This window comes from Theropithecus gelada, chromosome 8 (genome assembly GCF_003255815.1).
Source record: "Theropithecus gelada isolate Dixy chromosome 8, Tgel_1.0, whole genome shotgun sequence".
In the NCBI taxonomy this organism is placed as follows: domain Eukaryota; kingdom Metazoa; phylum Chordata; class Mammalia; order Primates; family Cercopithecidae; genus Theropithecus; species Theropithecus gelada.
Genome location: NC_037676.1, coordinates 108,652,856 through 108,675,979, shown reverse-complemented (window position 1 = coordinate 108,675,979; position 23,124 = coordinate 108,652,856). Strand labels below are relative to the sequence as shown.

The following is a 23,124-nucleotide window of genomic DNA, read 5'->3' as shown; positions in this document are numbered from 1 at the left end:
CCTTCCTAGATACTGGAAGCTACACATCCAGTAGTATGCTGCTGTTCATGATCAGATGTTCAAAAGCTCATGACTTCCAAGCATACTTTGAGAAATAAGTTTTATTTCTCAATAAACAATACATGGGGATGTCAATTTACCTGGTAAATTAAAAAAAAAAAAAAAACCTTTAGATTACTTAGTCCACATACTGTCAGTCCTAAGGGAACATTAGCATGAAATTCACATGAAATACTACATATATTTATGTATGTATATATTTCTCACTAGATTCATAACAGCATAGTACAACTAAGTAAATAAACTTTTGCTTTTAAATTGGACAGCCTTTCTGTCTTCCATTTATAAGGGCTGTAGTACTTACAATGGTGGCAAAAAAAAAAAATAGAGGAATAGACAGAATATGAAAGAAAATGAGGCTCCTTATCCGATTTTTCTTAAGAGTATTGAGTAGGCAAAACTAAAACTACTCTCCCTGACAAGACCCCAAATGCTCAAGTTTATATGTTAATAAATGAAAATAACTCTCTTAAGAAATCTTCACTTTCCACCAGAAATTATTCATAGTTAATTCCTCCTTTAGTAATGTGGGTTTTTTCATCCTATAGATTTGAGATTATATCTCTCTTTAGAACCTTTTAGCAAATAGACATACACTTTGTGTCAAAATAAAGCCTTTATGGTTATCTTAGGTGTTTATTATTTCACATAACAAAAGGTTACATTTAGTTTTCTTTTAAACCTACAATCTAGTACTCAGAACCCTAACATTTCTTTTTCCTAAGAAACTGTGAGATACTTAATGAGAGCATTTTCTGCCTAAACAAAACACATAGATTTTTTTAGACTTTTCAAGTGGCATTTTCAAAGGCACCAGGAGAAAGGCTGATGTTGTGTGAAGACTACCATTAGGATGCAGTGATATTCTTTGACCTTTATTTAATCACCATCATCAAAAGGCATTTTCCAGGTGCCCAGTTGTGGCAACAGCTGATTTGTGCTGTGGCATTAAGTTCCATCCTGACTTAGAGCTGAGAAAAACACTTGAGTGGTCATTTTATCCAACACGAGCTTCCAACCAAGAATCCACTTACCCCGTTCAGAGAGTTTTCTCTCCTTTTCCAAATACTGTAAACAAATTTTTATATCCTTCCTTGTCAATCATTTTATGGTAAACTCATCTGAAAGGCAGTAAAAGGCAGATTTGATACTACATACAAGTAATGTATAATTTGGGTAATGCTGGGGGAAAAAATGATGAAGAAACTGGTTAGGAAGTCTGCAACATGGCTTACTGTTAGGGAAAAACAACCAACAAAACAAAAAACTCAGAGCATAAGGTTAAGAAGAACAGCTGTAACAATTCAGCCACCTGTAGTCCAGACTAGAAGACCATATGGAGCGAGACTACTGATTACTCTGGCTTAACAAAGAGAAATTCCCGAGAAATAGAACAACTGGACACTGATATTTACATGGAGGGCAAATGTGGATATTAACATTAGAAAGAAAAAGATTGGAGTGACAGGAATGACAGAATAATGTAATTTAATTGTATAAGTCTCTTCCTTGACCTAAGCATGGGCTAGCAAGTTGTCTGCATGTAGACATACCTTTTACTGTAATAGTGATTTCTTCTCTTTTAAAATGCTTTTCATTTAAACTTTTGTGCATATACATTTTAAATAGTGAAGACATTCATTAACAATGAACATATTCTCTATGTCTTGTCACCTTAGACTGAGCGTACATTATTTGAAGTAAAGGATTATGTCATATATTCCCTTGTATTTCCTGAAGCACCTAACAGTATGTTTTTACTGTATACTCTCAAGCATTTTTTGCTTGATTTACCGAGTCACCTTTTTATATGTGAACAGGAAATCCTCAGTAGATTTAAATTGGGGGAAAAAACCAGCCCAAAACTGTTAAGATGTCATCTTTAGGATTATATCGCTTGTCTATAACATATTACTACTTTTTGCACAAATGCATCCTGGCTTATATATTCCAGGGAGTATTCTCCTACATATCCTGAATCCCATCATGTGGAAACATCATTCATTCTTTAAAATAACTGACCCTTACTCTTCGAAAATGGCAAGGTCATGGATGATAAGGAAAGACTAACACAGATTAGGGGATGCTAAGGAGACATAACAAGAAACTGCAATGTGGGATCATGAATCAGATCCTAATCTACACAAAAGATAGTAGTGGAAAAACTAATGGAATTCCTTAGGGTCTGTAAGTTAATGAACAGTTTTTCATCGATGCCAATTTCCAGGTTTCAATAATTGAACTATGGTAATGTAAGATATTAACACTAGGTGAAATAGGGTAAAGGGCATGTGTCAATGCTGTGATTACTTTTGTAACTTTCCTCTAAGTCTAAAATTATTTCAAAATAAAATGGTAAAGACCAAAAAAAAAAAAGTATGTAGCTTGAATATACCCCAATGATTCCGTTGTTGTTTGAAATATTTTTTGGAATTTATCTTTCAGAATTGCCTTCTGAGCAAATTTTAAAAATCTCTTACTACTTTAAAATCAGAAGCACTAGTCTGGTGTGCTGCCTTATATACATGAGACCCTTGAACATGGGAACGACATTGGGAACAATCTAGAATGGAATCTAGCTGTATTATAGCTTCAGCACCAGGTCTATGGTTACTGAATAACTTAGTCTATTGCATGCAATACACAAAGAAACAAAGATTAATGTGAAAGTTCTTTAACTTAGGCACAAGTGGGAAAACTAAAGGAAATGAAGCCAGTAAGGTACACTGAGGTCAGAGTACAATCATCTTGCCTGCTGGGCTGAGGTTCCTAGGCTGGATTGAGTAGGCAATGGGCTGCTACAAAAGGTTTTTGAGCAGAGTGATGAAAAACTCTCTAAGCAATTAATAGAGAAACACTTTCTCAAATAAATTATTGCTAATTATTAACATTAAAATTATTAATCATCTACTTATGTACTAGATAATATTTCCTATCATCTATTCAAGCCAATTGCTCTAATAATTTCCCCTCTCTCCTCTGTAATGCACCCTTCCCTTTCTACTAAACTGTTACTATCAGCATATAAACATGCTGTTTTTACTCTCATAAATACTTTCTTTTGATCCCACTTCCCCAGCCAGCTACAGTCCCATTTCTGGGCCTCCTTTGCCAAAAAACACCTCAAAAGCATGGACTCATATTTATTGTCTCTAATTCTCTTTCATTCTCTTTTAAATCCACCCTGGTCAAATTTTCACTTTGCCATACCACCAAAACTGCTCACATCACGGTCATCAATGACCTCCAATGGTCAGCAATGACCATTGCTAAACCTAATTGTCAGTTATCAGTCCTTACCTTGGCAGATGGCACAGTTTATCCGTCCCCCTTCCTTCACTTAATATCTAAGATGTCACACTCATATGTCTTTTCATATACCTCACTGATCACTTCCTCTCAGTCTCTTTTGCTAGATCCACCTCTTCTCCCTGACCTTTTAATGTTGGATGCTCCAGGGCAAACTTTGGCCTTCTCTTTTCTATCTCCACTTATGGCCTCAGTGAAGCCATGGCTTTAAAACCATTTATATGCGAACAATTTCCAAACTTCTATCTCCAGACCAGATCTCTCCAAAAGTCTCAAAAACCTATTGGCATCTCCATTTGGACACCTAACAGACATCACAAAGTTCACATGTCCAAACTAAACTTTTATTTCCCTCCAACTGTTCCACCCCACAGTCTTTCTCATCTTGGTTGATGGGAAGTCCATTTTTTTCAGTTGCTCGGGCCAAAATACTTGGACTTATTCTTGATATCCTTCTTTTATTCACACCCACCTCCAATCTGCCACCAAAACTTAGCTGTATATTCAAAATATAGAAATAACTGGAAGAATGGTTTCCATTACATTTTTCTGGTAGTGCATCTTCTGGTTCTTAATATACAAACTTCATAGGATGTATGTACTTTTAATAGGTTTATATGAGAAAATTTAGTACTTACAGATGATGTCTTCTGCTCAAAGTCCTGCAATGGCTATCCTTTGCTCTGAAAAATAACCAAAGTCCAGGGAGCCTACAGGCCAATCACGAGATACTTCCTCCACCTCCATTACCTCACTGACTTTCTTTTTTACTATTCTTTCACTAATTCATTCCACTGTAGCCACTGTGGCTTCTTTGCTGCTCCTCAAACTGATCAAGTATATTCCTACCTAAGGCGTTTTGTTCTACCTACTTGCCCTGCCTAAAATGCTTCCCCCACAGATACCTGTTTGGCAAATTCATTTGTGTCTTCTATTCGTGCCTTTGTTTCACTTCATTTGCACCATTGCTTAAACTCACCTTCTTCAATGAGGTCTACAGACCTGTCTGACCAACTTCTTCATTACTGCAACCTGATTTTACCCTTGTCACTCCAGATGCCTATTTCATGTTTTACCAACATACTGTAAGATATATCTGTTGCCTGTTTTTGAATATCACTTTTGTTTTAACCTTTCTACATGTGGGAACACCAAAGGAGGCCTTGAGGATCCCTAATTTATACAACTCATGATACTGACACTGTTAATCACAAGCTGCCCATTTACTTGACTAAATTGCACTGCTTACTCAAAACCTGTTATTTTCTGTTTACCCTAGCAAAACATTCAAGACTACGAACAGCCAACACATTTGTTCCTTTATATTTCTACAGCTGCAGCAGAAATTAATTGAGCTATAAGCCAACACTGTACACGCTCTTGTATGTATAACTGTGCTCTCATAGCTCCTGCCATCCCAATTTAAGTACTCTAGCTCAGCTCATTTCTGGCCAATTGGATCAGAAGTGGACATATGGCCCAAGACAAATCAAGTGAAGTTTCGTCAGTGAAATCTGAACATAGATTCAGAGAAGATATATAACCATTCTCATGCATTCAAACTGGGAAATGATGTAAAGTGGAGCTGAAGAACTTCTGGTTGGTCATAGATTACCAAAGCAGAGAAAGTCTGTAGGCAAGAAGGGAGGGAGGGAAAGAGGAAGAGAAAGAGGATATGAATATGAATGAATCCCTTGGTTCCTGATAGTTTCTGTTGACTTTGGTTATCATGTTCACAGAAGACTTCTCTGAAGTGTTAACATTTGAGTGAATATGTAATTATTAGAAGATAGCTATACATATACCACACACACACACACAAACAACAACAACAAACAAACAAATAACAACCACAACAGCACTTCAGGATGAGTAAGTATTCTAGGCAAAAGGAATATGCAGTCAGTTTCTTATGGCAACTGACTACCTTTCTGCCCTTCGTTTTCATGAGCTATCCTGACTCCTGACAATAAATTCATTGTTGTTTCAACTAACTTCAATGTATTTGTGTCTCTCATGATGAAATGATCCCTAAAAATGTACTCTCTCTCAGCTCAAGTTCTGCAAACATTATTAGACTCTCTGTGTTCTTTCTTGTCCAACTACAATCCGTTCCACAATCCAAGCCATAAGGAGCCAGTGTAGCCCATATTAACCATAAATCCAAATATATCACACCATAATTTAAAACTTTCAGTGACAAACAAAATTCCTTGCCATGACTTCCCCAAAGATACTACCTGACCATCCCCTTGACTACCAGTTTGTCTCCATGGCCTCTTAATCTTAGCCATGTTCACCCTCTCTCCACCACTTGTTCTCCTTCAAACAAACCCAGCTTACTTCTGCTTTATGGTCTTTGACTACGTATTCCTTTTGCCTAGAAAACTTACTCACCCTGAAGTGTTGCTGTTTTGTGTGTGTGGAGGGGGTGTAGTATATGTATAGCTATCTTCTAATAATCACATATTCACTCAAATGTGAGTGCCTCAGCGAAGTCTTCTGGGAACATGATAACTAAAGTCAACTCAAAAATTGTTTAGTTTTCTTCATAGCACTTGTCACTTTCTGATCTTATTTACTGTTTGCATGTTTGTTTCCTTACTGTACTCATTAAAATGTAAGCTCCTTGAGGGTGAAGACCTTGTTGGTCTTGTCCATGGCTGTTCTCTCCAAGACCTAGAATGGGGGCTAGTATTAGACAAACATTGTCATTAAACAGATAAAGAATGAATAAATACACATTGCTACTTATCTTCCTGTCTCATTCCCATAATCATTACCACCACAGACTAATGGACCAAACATTTATCCAGCCATCTCCATCTCTGTCACTCTCTTTCTAGCTCTAAACACACTTTTCCCTCATACTTTAACCTAATCTAAATTTTAATCACTCAGGCCATTTGGGACTAATATCCAAACACAAAGAAATAATTAGCAAAATGTTACTATTTTCCATTGGTAGTTGTACTATTTGGATGCTTGAAATTATGGTTTTACTAACCTGTCAACATTGTCTCTAAGAAAGATTAGATCTTGAAGTTCAGAAATACAAGAATCCAGTTGGGAGAGATATCCTCCATGGATGTCTTGTGCTCCTACACATCTGATTGGGAGTACAAAGCATGTAAGTAAGGCCTTGGCTTTTCTTTCCCTGGCCACTTCTCAGAGTGTATTTGCCATGAACAATCTTTATTAACGAGATAATGTCACCCTTCAAGACAAAGAGCAGGTTTGCTTACTGCTTACTATAAAATGAGTGGATTCCCAAAGCTCAATATTCTTTTGTAAGTATAGCTTCCATCAGTATCATCCCTGTGGGATATAGAGGCCAGAAGCAAGGACTTAGGCTGAGGGTCATGCTGCCTATCAAGCCACCAGTAATAAGCAGTGACTGACAGGCTAACTTACAAATAGGGTAAAAGAAACGCGATGAATCCCACTACTATATCTGTTAGAAAGTATTCAAGTTCAGTCAATATAGTCACAGAATACAGCTTACATCAAAGACTAGCCCTGAAAATATTAGTACAAACAAGCCCACTCTTCATGAATGTGATAATTGTTTGTTGTTTGCTAAACTAGACAGAATGAAGGAAGCGAGTGAAAAGTGGATTTCAGCTGGTGTTGACCTGACCTTGAGGAGTCCTGGTCATCTCATCTCTCAACAGTGGATGAAATGCTCTGGAAGGTAGTTTGGAAGTGAAAAAAAATGTCAGGCTTTGGGAACAGACTTGGGCTCAAAACTTGAAATTATCACCAGCAGCAACTTTCTTTAACTAAAAATTGGAGAGGATATTCCTTAGTTTACAGTGTTGTGGAATAAAGATGCAAATATGAAATACCAAGTACTATATCAGGTATGTTGTAAGTAATCAATAAGTATCATCATTTATCAGCTGTACAATATCAAATAAAAATATCTATTAGCCATCAATAGCATAAGTTATATTTTAATATACCTAATCAGGGTTGTACTTTGCATATATTTACATGTATTCAATATCCATTATAGGATATCATCTATATACAGAAAAATGACATCTATTGAGGTTCTTCCATGATGCAACACTGTGGTATGTGTTTTCCAGTATAACTAAATTATATGATGCAAACTAGATTTCCTTAGTGGCAGACCTTGAGCCTTTCATCATTATCCTATTTCTACATTTATACTTATTATAAAAATGTATTTCCTCTAGGGGGGCATCAATAAATGTAAAGTGAATTGGAAATACATTACATTCTTATAAATTAAGTTTATAAGAATGTAAATTCTTGAATTGAGAGCAAAAAATCAAAAGATAATCATGTAATTTAAATGTTTAACTTCTGAAGAATAATCAAGAGCATGATCAAACTACACTAGTTTAATGTAAACTATTAGGGATAAAAGAATTGGCATTGAAAAAGAAGTCCCCCTTGTCTGCCACACTCTCTCCACAAAAAAAGTGACTCTGGGTGGCATAATCCATATTTCAAAACAATGATACTAATATTTCCTTCCTACTCCTATAATATTTTCTAAGATTATACTATGAACACTGAATTTCATGAAACAATGACAAATGTTCATCTTTTTATTAAATTCAGAAATCATGTAAAGTAAGATTTTAAGTGTCTAACATGTGTTGCTGTACACAGGAGGCAAAAATTTATGACTCAATTGAGGACCAGATGGTATAGTAAGGAAAATAGATATATCAAGTACAAAATATGTGGACTATTAGAAGTTTATATAAGGTATAGAAGTAGGTCAGTAGAGACACTGATGAATACTCTTTAGACAATGATATTAGAGAAGGCTTCTTAGAGAAGGTAATGTCTGAGTCAGTCTCATTTGCAAATAAATAAATTTGAGAGTTACAGTAAGTGGTTGAATCATACATCACATGGCTAATTCATGGAATACTCTAGAGTGGAAACCAATCTCAAAATTCTCTCTTGCATAAAGTACTATAACAGTATCCTGCCATTATGTTCAAGTTGGTGAAGTCATCCACTCTTAATCTAGTGATATAACAGAAAGGATGTTGACAGGTCATGATGTTTCTCATATTACTAATGACAGCTCTAGTCTTATAGCTACTCAAAACAAAAACCCTGGTATCATTCCTGTTCTTTCTCTTTTTATTACACTCCACAACTGGTCCCTCATCAAATCTTGCAGGGTATACTTTCAAAATTTATCAATAATTTGACCACTTCTCATCCTCCCATTACCACTATTCTAGCCCAAGTCAACAGCATCTCTTACCAAGTCAACAGCATCTCAACAGCATCTAAACCTGGTCTCTCTGCTTTGCCTTAGTCTACTCTTAAAATAGCATCTAAAATGATCCTGTTAACATGTAAATCTGATCACATCACTTTTCTGTTCAGTACCTCTAGTGGCTTCCCGTCTCAATCAGTGTTAAAGCAAAAGTCTCTGCAATGAACTACAAGGCTGTACACGGTTTGACCTCTTATTGCCTCTCTGACCTCAACTCCTATTACTCCTGCACCCCTCCCGCCACCTTGGTAACACCACTTCAATCACATTGTCCTCTTCATTGTTCTTCAAGCACATCAGGCATGCCTCCACTTCAGGCCTTTGTACTTACTTTCCTTCCATTGGGAATGCTCATCTCCCAGACATCCACAGCTAACTCCCTCACTTCCTTCCAGTATTGACCCCAAATCACCTTCAATTGAGGCTTTCCAGGGCCAATCATTTAAAATGTCACCCCACCCAACATTTTATATCCCCCTTCCCTTTTTAATTTTTCTCCTTAATACTGAAAATTATTTAACATACTGTATATATTAAGGTGTCTTGCTTATCTCCCCTTTGCTCCAGGAATGAGGGCAGGAACTTTAATCAAACCGTTTTCCTTTCTACTTTATCTCTAGTACCTAGCGTATAGTAACTACTCAATAAATGCTCATTGAATGAATGAATGAGTATAGATGTAGTGACAGCAAAGAAGAGGCCCATCCTCAGTGATACAGAACAAGGAACAGATAAGAGATGACAATCCATGGTTATTGTGTAATGAAGCCTGAGATATGCTTTGTGCTCAATAAATACTCATCAAATAAATGAACATTTTTAAAAATCATTTCTTCCAGCTACAGGATAAGTAAGACCTGCCACTCAACAGTTATGAAGTCAACAACAGAAAAGGCAGATGGATTGACTGCCAAGGGTTTCTCTCACTGCTACTACACTAGTGCCAAGCAACCTGGGGATATCTCCTAAGGATAGCTGTGATAGGCTGGCATTTGTCATGTCGAAAGCTCCTGCACTCAAGGAAGAAGAGAAAAAAAATGCCATAATAGAAGTCAGGAAGTGAATAGTTTCTTCTTTATGTCTTTTTTCAATTTTTGCATTTTTTAATGCCAAAAAATTGTCATGGAGGCAATAAGCCTCTTCTCACAGATGTATATATCTAATTAATTAATATTTTCGGTCTAGGAATAGACAACTTAGGTTTTCTTCCTCACAGCTTGACTTCACTCCATTAACTATGGTATCAGTTTTCTCATCACGAAATAAGAATAAAAATATCTTCATTACAAGATGTTTTGAGGATTAGTGCAATACTGGCCATGAAAATGTTTTTGAAGCATAACTGCTATTATTATTCCAAAGGAAATATTTGTGGAATACAGTACCTTTATATGACGATTCTGGGTTCAAGTCAGTAGGCTACAATAAGACAAAACTATGAGAATATAATCAGAGATTTTTAGAAATTCGTAGGCTAAAATAAAATTAGTAAATAAGTAACAGAAAAAAATAGGTAAGTTCACTTAACTATAGAGATAAATAGATGAAGCCGTATAACTACATTCTGCAACTGGAAGGATCTGTAGTTTTAAGTGAAATCAACTGTATATCTATGAAGAAACTGAGGCTCTGAGCAATAATTGGGTCTGTGCTACACAGATAAGTCAGGCTTAGAGCTCAGGTTTTCCTATTTCTAATTCAGGATTCTATAATACAGCAAAAAAGCATTTATTGAGCTCCAAAATGCCAGTGTTGTCCTAAGCACTTTAATGAGTAACAATGTGATGCTGCTGCTCTTACAATCCCTACTTCACAGATAGGCTCGTTTAGACAAAGATCAGTTATGTAATTTAGCAAGGTTACACAGCAGGTAAGTGGCTAAACTAGGATTTGAATCAAGACAGACTGATACAGCCTTGCTGTGCTCCCAACATCTATGCCACTTCTCTAAGCAGAGATACATTGCTCAGGCTTCCATCATGTATTCTCATCCTACCAAATTAGGTCTTGGGGTGAAAAAAATCTTAGCACAATGATTCAGGAACTCCAAAGGACCAAAGAACATAAACAGACATGCAGTATATTTGTGTCAACATTTTATTACGGGGAGATTATGAAAAACATGCCTAAGAACTCTTCTTATTTGAGAGGCATGAACAATTATTAACATGTTGAGAAATACTGCCTTCAACTGATACCTGGCTTAACTGAGAAAAACTAAACGTTTATGCATTACATTGAAAATGGATTCAATAAACCCCCCTCCCATTAAATCTCTTCCTAACTCCACTTAGAATACTATTATAGTTGAAGGTCACATGAAAGAGTCATTTAAGTAAGGAGAGCATCAAACTTTATTAAGGCTGACAACCAGCCTCTCTCCCCACAATTTTTTCTGTGTTCTCCTTGACTCGCTATTCTGTTTCTCCAAAGTATATAAAATACGGGCTTAGGGAAATAGGTATTCATTCAAAAGAGTGGAGGTAACTTATGGGTAAACCAATTACTGGTATCAATAGATCATTTTAAACCCTCTGAACCTCAGATCTCTCACCTATAAAATGAAAATAATAAACAATGAGGAATAATAGATTGTAAAAATAATAGATTGTAAAAGAATTGTAAAAATGTTAGGTATTGTTATTGGAAAGAATGTAGGTGGTTTCACTTACTACTACTGAAATACAGAAATAATTTAAGTGTACTTATATATATTGTCCCCACTGATCCTTCCTCAAGACATGGTGGGTTGATCATTATTTGTTCTCTCGAGCACATGAGAAAAAATGTGGTTCAGATAAGTGAATGCATCTCCCACAGTCACAAAATTAGCAACTATCAGAACCAGGTCTTCTAACTCCTGATACAGTGCTTTCTGGCAAATGTTTCTGTTTCTTGCACGTTATCAATAGGGGGAATTTTGTTGACTTTTGAATATATTAATTAGTTTTAGGAAAACAAAATAAATGACGATGCTGAGAAGAGTAGGAAATGTTTTCACCATGATAATGTTTCTGCTGACTGATTCATTCTTCAGCGGCTCTTATTTGACTTTTAAATAGCTTATCCAAGGTCTTGTGTTGCATTTGCTATTCATTCAGAGAAGCAAAGTGTTTTCCGAAAGTTCACTCAGGAATTGAAGAGTATATGAATGGGTAATGATTTACACAGAGGTGAAAAAACATTGCTCTGTTCATGCAGACAGAGCAATTAAGAGGAACAACATGATATCTCATTTATACATCTGTGTGCTGCCTAAAGCATAACAATCAGGTAAATCTTGTAACTTTTAAAGGCTAATAAAAACTATTGTAGGAATGTGAATACATAAATCTGGGAAATCTAACTTAATTTCTCTAAATGGTTTTAATTCTACTAAATTATTTGCAGAGGTAGGATTTCCCGGGACAGATTATTATCCTTTTCCATAATTGCTTTAATGTAAGACATACAAAACAGATCAACAGGCAAACAAACAAACAAAAACCAGTCTGCAAGGTCACCCATCATCTTAAACATATTAGAAAAAGAAGACATTAATACAACTGACTAAAATTAGATACAAAATAGAAATAAATCCGTTAGTAATCCAAATCCTTTTAAAGTGAGTCAGTGTCCTTTTCTCTAAACATAGTTTCAAAAACACAAGTTCATGTAATATCTTTAGGTGTTTTAATTTGAATGTTTCTTATAGATGATACTGAGTAACCTGTGGTATTAGTCACATCTGATTCACACTCATTAATGAGTAATTTCCTTTGGTGCAATAGAAATACTCATTCCTTATATTTTTGTGACACTGCACATATTATCTGTTCCCATCTGCGCAATAATCTGCAGGTGACAAGACAGGTAACATTATTGTCAATTTACAAATAAAGAAACTGAGAATCAACAGGAATCCTGTATTTCCAGGCTTAAAATAGTTTTAAAGGCCATGTATTTAAACTACATACCCAATGCTCGATTCCTCTCCAAAATTATTTTATTTATTTGTTTTTATTTTGGAGACAAAGTCTTGCTCTATTGCCCAGGCTGGAGTGCAGTGGCATGATCTCTGCTCACTGCAACCTTCACTTCCTGGGTTCAAGTGATTCTCCTGCCTCAGCCTCCTGAATAGCTGGGATTACAGGCGCACACCGCCATGCCCAGCTAATTTTTTTATTTCTGTAGAGACGAGGCTTCACTATGTTGGCCAGGCTGGTATCGAACCCCTGATCTCAAGTGATCCACCTGCCCCAGCCTCCTAAAGTGCTGGGATTATAGGCATGAGCCACTGAGCCTGGCCAAATCCCCTCTAGAATTCTTCTTTTATGTTTAAGTACATCTAAGGAAAGAGAACTCACCATCTCTCAGGGGAGACTATTCTTACTCTAGCCAGATCTGAATTTGAGAAAAATTTTCCTTATAGTGAGCTCAAATCCATTCCCATAATCTTAAACCATTAGTTCTAATTTGCTTTTGAGGCCATACAGGACAAATGTAACTGCTCTTGGATAAACAGATTCACAAATACGCATGCTTTGCTATTATGTCCCCTGAGTGTTCTTTCCTTCAGGCTAAACATCTGCTTGTTCAGCTCTTCATGTCTTAAATATACATAAATATAAAATATATAACTAATATAGATTTTAATTTAATATACACGTGTCCATTAACTTACTTGCACTTTATATATAACTAATATATAATATGGAAATATATCATCCAATTATATGTAATTACATATATATAAAAATAGCTGTAAAACATCCTCTTCATATTAGTCTGTGATTTTGGCTTATCCATCAGTCATCTGTCTTAGACCAGTGTACATAGCTAGTACATTCTCAGTACAGGGAAAGGTTTTGCCTTACAGAAAGTCTTTTCCTTAATGAGACATGTTAAGGAGAACATGCCCAGAACTTTTGAAACATACCATCAGATGGATGCTTATTAACTTACTTCTATAAAATGACAATATTCTACAAATTGTTTCACCAGCAGGGAACCTGGTTTTTCCCAGGCATGAGGCACAGTCACTTTTAGAGACTTTTAAGCCCCTAGCCACCATTAGAGCTGCTTCTGAAACCAAGGCTGTAGGTGACCCTATCATTTTACTTGGTACAAATACTTTCAAAGTACCAAGCAATGGCATAGTAGGAAACAGAACACAGGTCTTTATGTTGCATTAGAATCCACCTCATTGTCTTCTGTGCAGTCCTCAGATAATTGGAAGCAGAATATAAGGTACTGCGAGTCATGTTTCTCATACATAAAAAGATGAAGGCACTTAATCCTGTGCGTGGAAACTGACAATGGCAGCTTTTAAAGGATAGGGCAGACTCCGATGGTGTAATGAAAGTCTTTACAGATATTTCTAGGTTTAAAGAGATTCTCGGTAATCTATTCTTTGGGTAACTGTCAACTTAGAAGTCAGTGACTGAGAGCAATGGTGTTAAAAGTAAATTTAAGGTGAGTTGCAAGTGATAAACTGAAATTCCTAAGGCTAGGACCATCTCTGCCTGGTCAACTATTGCATCTCTTGTACCTAGCACAGTGCTTCCACAAAGCAGGCACTCAATAAAGATTTTATTTTAAAACAAGTAAATGAATTAATGAATAAGCGACTGTGAGGAGTTGACAGTCAACAGTCAACTCTACAGCCAGAGGAAGAGAAATGTATGGATGCTCCATCTCCCCTTGATTGTAGCATATGCTGGCTTGTGGCACCCGATGAAAAATGAGGGTTAACCATGTATTATCTTTCTGACAGCCTTTAGTACAAGAAATGTCTTTTACGAAATTAGTGAAGCAGCACAGTGCGGCAGTTGATGCAATAGGAAACACCAGAAATTTATAAATGAGGCTATATCATGACAGACACATTAAGCAAAATGAACAACAGACATACTATGTCCTGGGCTTTTCAAGATTTGGGACTGCCTTCCTTCTAATGAAGAGCTCCTGTGTAGAACAGATAATGGTTAGCTTATTGTAGATGGGGACAGGAAGAGAGAAGATTATTCCTAACCTGTGCCAGAAGCTAGATAGTTAGAAGGAAGTAATTATTTTTTTTTTCAGATAAGAGTATGCTAGCCTTATTTATAGGTAATGTGCTTGTCTTAGTCTGCTTTGTATTGCTATAATGGAACAATACAGAGTGGATATTTAATACAGAAAATTAGTTTATTCCTCACAGTTCTGTAGGCTGGGAAGTCCAGTATCACAGTGCCAGCATCGTATGAGGGCCTTCTTACTGTGTCATAGCATGGCCATGGCAGAAGGGGAAGAGAACATAAGACAGGGCAGGGAAGGGGGCCAAATTCACCCTTTCATCAGGCACCCAATACTGCAATAACTAGCCCACTCCCCAATAAGAGCACTAATTTTTTAATAAGAGGTGATGCAACCACCTCTTACCAGGCCCTATCTTCCAACACTGTTGCCTTGGGGATTAAGTTTCCAACACACGAACTTTGGGGGTATGTTCAAACCACAGAATTCTACCCCAGGCCCCCAAACTGATGTCCTCCTAACAATGCAAAATATATTCATTCCATCCCAACAGTCCCAAAAGTCTTAATGCATTCCAGCATCAACTCAAAAGTCCAAAGTCCAGAGTCTCATCTATATCAGATATGGTGAGACTCAAGGCATAATTCATCCTGAGACAAATTTCTCACTAGCAATGAGCCTGTGAAGTCAGCAAATTACATGCTTCCTAAAAACAATGGTAGGACAGGTATAGGGTATACATTCTCATTTTAAAAGAGAGGAATAGGCAAGAAGAAAGGGCTAACTGGTCCCAAGTAAGTCTAAAACCTAACAGGGAAAACAACATTGCCTGACAGTTCCAGAATTGACCTGAGCATACTGAGGCAGGCATCGGGCTCCCAAGGCCTCAGGCAGTCCTGCCCTATGGGATTGCTGGGCTCAATCCACCCAGCGGTCTTCTGGGTTAAAGTCTCATGCCTCCAGTTCTCCCAGGCTGATGCTGCAAGCTAGTAGCTCTACAGTTCTGAGATCCTGGAAGTAGCCCCACTCTCACGGCTTCACTAGGTATTGCTTTAGCGAGGGCTCTGGCAATAACTCTATGCCTGTGAGAAATCTCTTCCTGGGCCCCCAGGCTATCCATAACAGTCCTTGAAATCTTGGTGGAGGAAGCCATACTTCCACAGCTCTTGTATTCTGCATGTCTGTAGAATTAGCACCATGTGGACACCCACCATGGTTTACAGCTTCTACCTTCCAGAGCAGCAGGTTGAGCCACACCCGGCCCCAACTGAGCCACAGTTGGGGCAACCAAAGAGCACTGTATCAAAATGCAGGGAACAGAGTCCCATGGCAGACCTGGGCAGCAAATGCTGAGCTTTTAAGGGAAGCTCTCTGGAAATCTGGCCCTCAAGTTCCTAGCTTGAAGAAAATCTTTGAAATGCCTTTGGGGTCATTCACCCATTATCTTGATAAATAGAATTTGGCTTCCTTCTATCCATATTAATCTCTGTAGTAAACAGTTGCTTGGTCAGACCCTTAGAATTCTCTCCTGAACATGCTTTTTTATTCTTTATGTGGCCAGGCTGAGAGTTTTCCAAATCTTTCTGTTCTTCTTATTTTTAGCTATAAACTCAGTCTTTAAATCATTTCTCTCCACTTGCATTTTACTATAACTAGTTACAAGCAGCTACACAGCTCTGTCAACACTCTACTTAAAAATTTTCTTCCACCAGATATCCTAGTTTATTGCTCTTCAATTCTGTCTTCCATAAAGTCCTCAGGCATGGACACAATTCAGCCAACTTCTTTGCCATTTTGTAGAAGGATGGCCTTTCCTTCAGTTCCCAATACCTTGTTCTACATTTCTAATTAAGAGCTCATCCGAACTGCATTTACTGTCTATATATCTACCAACATTCTGATACCAACCACTTAAATAATCCCTAAGAAGATTTTGGCTTTCCCTACAGCTCTTGTCTTCTGTGCCTTCATCAGAATTGTCCTTAATGCTCCATTTACAGTAATCTAGCCTTTTCTAGCCTGCTCCTCTGAATTCTTCCAGCCTCTATTGGTTACACAGTTCCAAAACTGTCTAAACATTTTCAGGTAGTTATTATTGCACAGTCCCACCTCTTGGTACCAATTTTCTATCTTAGTCTGGCTTTTGTTGCTATAACAGAATAACACAGCCTGGGTAATTTAAAGAGGAAATATTTATTTCTCAAAGTTCTGGAGACTAGGAAGTCCAACATCAAGGTCCCAGCATCTTGTGAGGGCCTTCCTGCTGCATCATCCCATGGCAGAAGGTAGAAGGTAAAGAAAACATTGGAGAGGGCAGGGAAAGGGACAAAATTCATCCTTTTATCAGAAACCTATCCCAAGACAACTAACTAACCCACTTCTGGGACAACAGCATTAATCTTTTAATAAAAGGTGACCTAATCCAAAGTAATTATTTTGCACAACAGTGAATCCCAGTGCCTGGCACAGTGATTGGCACACTGACTGGCACATTGGAGGTATTTGTCAAATGTCTTTAACAGATAAGTAGGCATTCACTTAATAAATTCTAGCTTAAGAAGTGGAGAACTACTTAAGAAGAAAAATACTGTCTAAAAATAATGCCACTCAGATGTCTTAGCCACTTAATTAAAGGTCAATTTGATGATGTGTTTTTATGTACAATGCATATAATAAATGCAACTGGAGTTTACAGGAAGAACACACACACACCCCACACACACAAATACATGCACACACATTTCTTTCTTTGGTCTTCTGGATTCCTGAGTCTCCATTCATCTATCATTCCTTTGGTTGACATGGGACTTAATGCTTAATTTCATGACCAGTTCAAAGAACAGCTGGGCAGAGGAATTAACAAGGCTCTAAAGGTAATCAAATAGCGGCCAATGTATTGTTATGTTATCATGGATGGATATTCTATAGGCTATGCAAGCTGCAAAGAAAACATGTAGGTGAAATCATGATGTGGAGAAAACAAACCCACAATAGCTGCTCATCAAGATAGATTCCATTTGTTTCTTCCTCAAATTACATTGATGGCATTAAATAATTTCCAACATATTTATTTTATCAATAAAAATAAGACAGTGGTGCCAGATGAATCAAATTCCATTATTTGATCATTTTTACAAGTTTTGTTTTTATTTCATAAATAATCCAATGATTTTTTAAGATAAATAATGTTAATTCTGCTTCTGTTGAATATGCTAAAAGCCCAGAAAATCCTTAATAAAAAGCTATTCAGGAAACAACAACACTATGATACAGTCACATGACTCGATGAATGAATTTGAATTGTCAGAGGAAGCAGGCAAGTGGGTATGGGACAGAAAGACAGTATCTTCGTTCTATTCCTAGCTATATCTTTATCCTCTGGGTGACCTATGATGACTCACATCTCTCTGAGTGCTTGCAGTGACTCAGAATTGTTTTAAGAAGTTCTTTATTTAATTCTATATCATAGATCATTTCCGCTGGAAAGCATACAATACAAAATGATCTCTTTTTATTTCTTTCTTCTATCTATTCATAGGAAAAGTTATTAACTTCCTATATAGATTGAAGTGAAATGTCATTAAGTTTATAGCAATTAATGGTGAAAAACTAGTCATAAAAATGTTATAGAAAATATTTTTTAGTTTTTGAATTACGTGACTAAACAGCATTGAATTGTACAGCCAAGAAGCAAGAGCTCTATTGGAATTTGGGTATTAATCTAGGTCTGTTGGGAAAACACTAAATATATCTTTCATAGTATTGGATTGAATGGATCATAATCTAAAAATACAAACTTTCAAACTTCCTTTTCTTTAAGAATTGCTCAGAATCCTGGGAGTCAAAAGAGTCCAAAGGTATGAGTCTGACCCCAGGAAGCTGCATTTCTGTCCAGTATCCCAGGTGACTGATTGGACCAGACAATATTTTCAGCAACACTGCTCTAGAGGGTCATCACCTGTTCCTTGGTTGGCATCTCTTTGAGAATTACATTAACATCTATAAATAGAATGACTCATGACTAACATTAGGAATTCAGACACAGACTCTTAATTTTAACACTCAGTAATGAAATGAGAAGACAGTTTTAAAGGACATGCATTTGCCCTTGGCTAATGTTTTTATCAATAGACAGTATTTCAACTGAGACTTTACACTTGCTCCTGAAAGTTCTATAATTGCTTTTAGTTTTCTTATTTAGGTTCTGGTCTCTGGCTTGATTTTAGTGTAAAAAATGTGAAGATGTAAATTATCGTTTATCAAATAGACTGTTCAATCCTGATGAAATGCACAAAAATATTGGATTGAGTTTTATATTTGTTTGTTTTGTAAAACATGGGCCTTGGCCAACACAAAACTTAAATATTCTGACTAACTCAAAACAACAAATCCTTTGTTAAATGATGCTTGACCAAGGGCACCAAGTCATACAAAAGCAATAGTGTCAGAAGTTCTCCCTGGACAACTCTGGAACTCTAAATCACTCCATAAGCAAATAAAAGGAAGGAAATACATCAAACTATATTTAATCAAGTTTTATCAAATAATAGCTGTGTGCAAGCAGCAAGGGTACGGACAAAAGTACTATAGTGTTAGTTCTTATCTTTCAACATGCAATTACTAAAAAATGTGAGAAATATTCAAATAAGTATACACAAAATGCTCAGAGGGTGGCAAGGCAGACGAGACCCCATTCATCTGGGGAAGTAAGAAAGGCTTGAAGATGGCAATTACATTGGAATGAATGCAACAACACAGAGTCAAAAAAGTATCTGCCCCAGTTCACAAAATCTCATAGTTTAGAGTAAAAGTGTGAAGGATTGAGTAGTGGAAAGAGGAAACTGGAAGAGTATGTTGGGGGCAGGCTAAAAATAGCATATATTCATTCCATGAATAAGATAATTAATTTCATCAATTCTGAGATGAACTTTAGTTATTATTATTTTTTAACATTTTAACACCTCCGAAATGAAGATGCCGTTGGGTGGGTAGCAGTTTTGATGTTGTCACTACCTGTACGTGGACATCAAAACTTGCAAAGTAGGTGTCAGCAACTTGAAATAAAATGACTCTTTTTTATTTTATATATATATACACACACACACACATGCACACACACACATATACACACACATAATTTTTTTTTTTTTTCTGAGACAGAGTCTCGCTCTGTCTCCTAGGCTGGAGTGCAGTGGCATCATCTTGGTTCACTACTGCAACTTCCCTTTGCCGGCTTCAAGTGATTCTCCTGCCTCAGCCTCCTGAGTAGCTGGGACTACAGGTGCATGCCACCACGCCCGGCTAATTTTTGTATTTTAGTAGAGATGGGTTTCACCATGTTGCCCAGGCTGGTCTCGAACTCCTGAGCTCAGGCAACCCACCCACCTAAAATGACTCTTTTAAGAAATGCTTCAACTCTAATACTCCTGATGAAATGGAGAATGCTGTGTTGAGAAACACAAATATCAATGATTTTCAGGTAGAAAGAGATTCATAAAGGTCAAACTTAAAACGTAAAGTTGGAATAATTACCTTAACCAATATATTTTTTCTTATGTTTCCCTTTTATTTATGCATTAGAGTGACATATAATAAAATCTGTTATTCCTGAAATATAAAAATGGCTTTTCAATAAGAATAAAATAAAAATTCAAAGAATAAGAATGTATTGTGCCTTAGTTTAATTGGCAGATTTTTTTTTCTTGCAGTACATAAAACAATGGTGTGTTTTCTGATCACCACCGTCTCAGATTTGATGAAATGGGCTACTCAGCCCATGTGCATTGTGCACCTAGGCTAGCCAAATACTATGCTAGATGCTGGGGGGTAATGGTGGGCAAAACATGACAATGTCTCAGATCTTACAGTGCCTACGGGCTCAGGTCCTGAATTATGGCTGAAAAGCCTAGACTATGTATTATAATTGGATACCACCATGAGAGTTTAAGAACAGGAGTGATGTGATCAGATACATTTTGAGGGAAGTCAGCTCTAGCAGTGGCATATAGGAGAGAAGGCAGGACAAGGAACTGGTGGTAGGAGGAATAGTTAGAAAAGTCTTGAAATAGTTTGTGTGAGATATAATGAGGGCCTGAATTAAGGCATGGTCACAGGCAGAGAAAGAAAAAAGAGAATTTAATCAGCATGATTCCTACTGCTCATAGTCATGATCAAAGAAATCCAGCAGACAATTTCAACTGCCTTCACATTGATGGAAATATACTAAAGCATTTGAGAGCTATTCTATCATCAAACATATTTTTCATTTTCAAAGTGGTCCATATACTTTACCTTTGGTTAGCCCAACACTTAGGGCAAGGCACCATGCTAAGCTCAGGGAATACAAAGAAAAGAGTCTTCCCAGGTGAGGGAGAGAAAGAGATCCATGGGTGATGTGATGACACCAGTGTGCTTATGTGCAGTAAAACTAACGGGGTGAGCTCAAAGTGCACAGCACCACTGGAGATGGAAAAGATCTCCAAGGGGCAGTCACATCTGACCAGGCACTTGAGGAAGTAGTACAAAGAAGTCATTGGACATTCTCGTACAATGCAAGAAAGGGCATTCTGGGCAGAGGTAAGCTTGTGCAGAAACAAGGAGATGAGAAAGAACAGAGCACATTTGGGGCAATTTTCAATATATGGCTATGGCTTAGTACAGGATGCCTATCAATAGCGGGAGAGGTTTGGGGCAGATAATCCAAAAGGCCTTACATCTTTTAAAATGTTTCAATTTAGTCCTAATACACGACAGACCCACTAAAGGACTGCCTACGTTTCATTTTATGTTACTTAAAAAGGCTCTTAAAATGTACTCTAGGGCCGGGCGCGGTGGCTCAAGCCTGTAATCCCAGCACTTTGGGAGGCCAAGATGGGCGGATCACGACGTCAGGAGATCGAGACCATCCTGGCTAACACGGTGAAACCCCGTCTCTACTAAAAAATACAAAAAACTAGCCGTTCCCAGCTACTCGGGAGGCTGAGGCAGGAGAATGGCGTGAACCCGGGAGGCGGAGCTTGCAGTGAGCTGAGATCCGGCCACCGCACTCCAGCCTGGGCGACAGAGCGAGACTCCGTCTCAAAAAAAAAAAAAAAAAATGTACTCTAAATTGGATTCCACATAGAAACAATCCTGGAAAGAATTTTCAACAAGTTTCAAAATAAACAACAAAAAGCAAAGGATGAGATTTCAAATGTGACCCTAGTTTAAGGATGCAATTAATTTGAAATGTTCTCATAAAGTACAATTCCAGGAGCAGTAAATTGGTGACCAAGTTAAACTTTTGTTTCTTTAAAAGTCCAATATCAAGTAGAGTGGGTGGCCCTATTTTCAGAATTATTCCATGATGCACTTTGATATAACAGAAAGAAAAGGTATCCATAGATACAGTGTTGTTAGTGGTGATTTTTACTTTTTGGTAAAGATAACAAGATATGAAACAATTTTCCTGTTAATTAAAACTTACTCTATTTCTGAGCATGATATTTTAAAGAAATTTTATATATATAATGAATATTTGGATATATATGCGGTTAATGGTTATTTTAACAAACATTTTGGTTTGCTGAAATTGTTATAGGTTAAATTAAAAGATAGTGCTGTCTTTAAGTTCAGACTTACATGGATTTCACAGATTTAAGAAAATGCAATGGAATAAAAAATTCAGCTAATATCATGCTTCTCTTTTGGATATATGTGGCATTCAGTATCCATCTTGTATCATATTTAATTTACCACTAAAGAATTAACCACTTCTTTGTTCTGAGTCTGTAATTACACATGAGCTTACCAGACAGAAACCAAATGCAGATGGAGTTAGGAGCTAGACTATGGTCCATGTGTCCCGCATACAATATGTTGGCTAGCCTCTGGAACCCCAAACTTAGCACACAGTGGATATTCAGTCAAATATGCTCCCATTCCCCAAATCAGCTCACGTTCTCATGTTTTTAACTTCCTGCTGTTTGAGCAGTAGCAGCCTTCCTGCTGTTACATCATATTTGTTTTTCAGCATGTACCTCTCAGTCTCACCACTAACCTGTAAAATTCTGGAGAGCAGGAATCATGTTTTATTTACTTTTGAACATTCTTATTTTTAAAAAGCCAAGGGACATGCAAAAAATAAAAGCTAAAGAAATGTATGTTGAACCAAATTGGAAATATATGCACAATACTTAAAACTTCTATTGCTAATCTCAACAGAGACGAGTGTTTCTAGAAAACAATCGAAATTTTATACTATATCAAGTGACGTAATGCCTCTGTCTCTGTGCTATTTTACAATCATAACGTTTTCAACCAGCATACTTCAACATTATCAAAACTAATATTTGAAAGAAAAAAAGAAAATTTCCTGTTATTCTGAATTAAAAACAATCACTACATAAATTGAAACTGAACTGACTTTCAAGTGTATGATTATGTGCATACAAAATTGCTTAAAATGGCAAAGCTAAAAGAACACATCCTTAACTCTATTTTGA

General features: G+C 36.9%; 1 protein-coding gene across 3 annotated transcripts in view; it reads right to left on the bottom strand.

The window, feature by feature from the left end:
• OXR1 (oxidation resistance 1) overlaps nt 1–23,124 on the bottom strand; it is a 463,267-nt gene that overhangs the window by 275,120 nt on the left and 165,023 nt on the right. The window lies entirely within an intron of this gene.